The sequence below is a fragment of the Equus asinus genome, chromosome 22, assembly GCF_041296235.1.
Source record: "Equus asinus isolate D_3611 breed Donkey chromosome 22, EquAss-T2T_v2, whole genome shotgun sequence".
Lineage (NCBI taxonomy): Eukaryota > Metazoa > Chordata > Mammalia > Perissodactyla > Equidae > Equus > Equus asinus.
This window is the reverse complement of record NC_091811.1, coordinates 67,260,924-67,265,104: the sequence shown is the minus strand read 5'-3', so window position 1 is coordinate 67,265,104 and position 4,181 is coordinate 67,260,924.

Genomic DNA, 4,181 nt, shown 5'->3' with positions numbered 1-4,181 from the left:
TAATAATGATAATTAATTAATTTTGTCCATACTTTACTCCAGGGGAATATGGTACATAAATTAGGTGTCAAGAAAAATATTCAATAAAACGCTCTCCAACATTCTATCTCTGAATATTTCGGGTAGCATAGTAGCATGAACGACAATTCTTGTTCATTAACGATGTACTTGATGATTCAATTTGAGAATCAAACAAATCTCAAGCTTTGAGCTGAAGGAGTAATTCACGTGGTATCATAATTATAAATGAAGGTAGGAATGTGGATATCCACTGTTGGCTGGAGCTTTCTCAGAATATAGATCCTTCTTTTTCCTAAGGCCTTGATACATCCTGGAGAGGTGATGGAAGTAGGCATGAGAATTTGAAAAATGTCCACCTTTGGTTGTGATATGCTCGCCCTTCCTTTTCGAGGATCATTCACTTATTTATAAGATTAATAATTAAACCTTATTTTTAAGGATTTTAGCTAAGTATAAAAGGTTTGAAAAGTTGTTTAAAAATGTTAGAATAGACAAAAACAAAAAATACAAAAGATTTTAGAAAATATTTATTTACCCCTTCATTTTGAAGATGAGGGCATTGAGAAAGACTGGTGTGGGGTCGTACAGCTGAGTAGATATGGGGCTCAGGCTAGGTGTCGTCCTTTCTCTGCAAACCGCTCTTACAACTCTACAAAAATAAAGTCAAGGGGCTGATCAATCAAGCCTGAGTCTATATCAGTTGGAGAAACTGAAATTTTTTCTGTGGTCTACTGCCATTCTTCAGTCCTTAAAAATCCTATCATGTCTACTTGTCTCTGGTTCATCTTTGGCAAGTAATATATCCTAACCATCTATTAATTTGCCAATTCAATATGGAGAAAATTTGTTTAATTATTGAATGAACCAGTGTGTCCCGAGGCCCCGTGACACCTGAGCTAAAACATGCATCTCCTTTTCTTCTCTCAACTGTCACCCACTTGTGTGACCCATGATGAGACTGGCTCCACAGCCCTCAAGCTCTTGAGGTTTTCCCATCATGTATTTCATCTTTGGAGCACCCAGACATTTCATAGAGTAATTTGCATCACTCCTTGGAGATTAAGGACTGATTAACACAGGATGTTTTAAAGTCCCAGGCTCTACTTGATCCTAAGGTTGTGAAAGGCTATTGTTTAATTACAAAATTGTTCCATTCTCAGAAATATTTCCCTTTTGTCATAGAAGGATGGCTGTAACAGCCTCAGAACATGCATCTCCTCATGTTTAAATATAACCCCCCAAAACATGCCAATCTCTTTTCTAAAGTTGTAAGAAATGTTTCAACGGCGTCTCAATGGCATTGATTTGGTCACATGTCTGTCTCTAAACCAGTCACCATGGACAGGTGAATTCAAGGGTTTGTGTGGCCATGCTTGGCTCAGACACCATCCCTAGGCCAGGGCTGAAGGCAGCTCCACCAGGACCGTTATCTAGTGAGGGAGGCAAGTGGTGGGTCCCAATTAACAGTTGGGGTGGCCTGGATTCTGGCTTGTCCAAAACTAACAAAAGTCGCCTGCTCTGGGGAAGGCCAACGGGCCGTGGGATGATAGAATAGCAAGACCAGGGCTCTTCAGCCAGGAAAGACGGCAGCTGAGAAACCACCTGAGGGAAATTTTTAAAACTAAAAACATGTTATATGAATGAATGCCAAATCCTTAATTATTATGATAAGAACACTACTTTTTAAGTTTGGGAAGTTATTTTAGTAGTGGGAAGTGCTACTTCATGTAGAAGGCAATATCCTTGAGGGATTCTTTACCACCAAGAGGCTGTGCTTCTGAAAAATAAAATTAATTCAAAAGATTCAGGGGTAAAAGCCTAAATTAGTAATGTAGAGAAGAGATAAAACAGCCGGAACTCCCGTGAGTCCCTCTGAAGTCTGAGCTAAATGGCCCTCTGGAGCAAGCCCTGTGCCTCCTGAGGCCGGGACAGTCCAGCAGCCCATAGTCTAGTCCAACTCAACAGCAAGATGGAGACGGTTTTACACGCAGTTTTAAATCCCCGGAAAAGTTTAGGGATTAAGCAAAGCAGAAAGATACAACCGGACTATAAAGAAAAAGGAAATGTTTTCCCTTGCTTCATTTCACATCCAACAGAGAAGAAAATGCAACTGTAGTCCATGTCAGTGAATCAAGACAATAAGTGTTCTAAATTCGAGGAAATTTTGCTTGAGACCAAAAACAAACCAAACAAATGTTTATTAGAGCTAAACAGTTATATTCAAATTTTTGCACTGTATTTTAAATTTTTTTCTCGTTGTAACATCTATAAAATAAATATATTATTAAATTAGATTATCAAATATAATACATTAGATAATATAAAGTATTACATCCTCTTATTACGCAGAACCTCCGAGTCGGTGATGGCTACTCGATAAGCAGAGCACTTCTGCCTCCTTGTCCTCCTGCCTGCCTGAAATAAAGGTCTGATAGGGCTTCTGATTCATTCACGATGGCTTATTTCATCAAAAGAACTAGAAATCCTTAAGAATGTAAATGTGTCCTTTGAACAGGCTTTCATTCCCTTTTCTTTTTTTCCTGGGTATTGCTGTGCTTTCCTGGTGATTAGCCACTGAGGAATGATGAAAAGAGTTTTCTCTTTCTATGATTTGTGGCTCATCATGGGCACTCAGGGACAACGTTGAAATAAAAGGTTACAATGAGATTTGACCGTTCTTCGTGTTCTGTCCCAGACAGGAAGAAATGCACACCTTGAGAAAGAAACTGTATAAGAACAGAACATTTCTTTGCAAGTCATGTAAAAAGCATAGATAATGTACATTGACACAAATACACGTCTTTATGAGTATCCGGTGTGGTTCCAAACTGTAGCAAGATAATTTGAAACAAAATCTTTTTTTAAAAAAAGCATGGACATTACATTTCTAGAAGTGTGGGATCTGTGAACCCAGGATACTTTTTTTAAATGGGTTTGGGGTCAGAATGGGGCAGTTGCTTAATTTATTCCTCACCTATGCCCATTGATATGATCAAAGATGTGACGACATGAGTACCGCTTTGCTCACTCACTGAACAGCTATGTAGTGGACTCAGTCTACGTGCCAGAAATGCAACACTGAATGAAATAAATTCTTTGCCTCGTGGGAAGTCTAGTGGGAAGACAGAAATTAAATAAAAAGTATTACATTATGATTGTAGTAAGTGACACAAAGGAGAAACAAGGGTGTGATTGATACCCCAAGTGGGACACCCAAGTGGTCTGGGAAGAAAGAAAAGACATCTGGGTTGCATCTTGAAGGAAGAGTTAAATAGATGGAGGTGGTGAGGGGAAAGGACAAATGGCAAGAATATTTTAAGCAAAGGAAACTGCATCTCTGAAGATTCTGAGACGGAAAGGCACAGGACGTGCTCAAGGAGCTAAAAGAAGCCCCACAGGAAGAAGGCAGGGTGAGCGTGAGGTTTGAAACTGGGGAGGTGAGCAGAGGCGGAGCACACGGAGTCTTGAAGGCATATGGCTCTGAAGCTTTATGAACCAATAACAGTGGGGATTCATAGGAGAGATTTTCTAAGTACATGTCATTGCCATATTTTTTTATTTTGAAAGATCCTCTTTTCCACAGTTTGGGGAACCAATTGGAGAGGGATCCCCACAGATAGAGGGGGACATCGGCGTTTATTGTTACGGTCCGGAAAGCAGGTGATGGCAACTTTGCCCACCAGTGGTGGCAGGATTGCTAGAGAGAAATAGAAGGATTTGAAAGATGTTTAGGAAGCAGAATCAAGAACACACTGTCGAGGGAGTGACAGTGCTCCCTGTTTGCAGACTGGATGGAGGCAGGGGGGCAAACCCTGACACTGGGGGCTCTGAAGGCGAGCGTATTAGGAGAGACTGAGTTCCATTCTGAAAATGTTGTTTGTGTCACATCCATGTAGAGACAAGGAGCTGACATTTACTTGGGCCTGAAGTACAGTGGAAAAGTCTAAACTAGACCTAGTTGCAAGTTTATTTAATAAACACTCTCAAAGGCTTACTATCCAAGCACTTGATAAATACTAAATTGTCGAATCTTCCTGACAACCCTTGAGGCAAGTACAACTGTTAAACCTATTTTCCTGTGAGAAAGCTGAGGCCCAGAATTACTGAAGTGAGCCAGCCGGGCACACAGAGCCGGAATCCAAACCCGGGTCAGCTGCCTC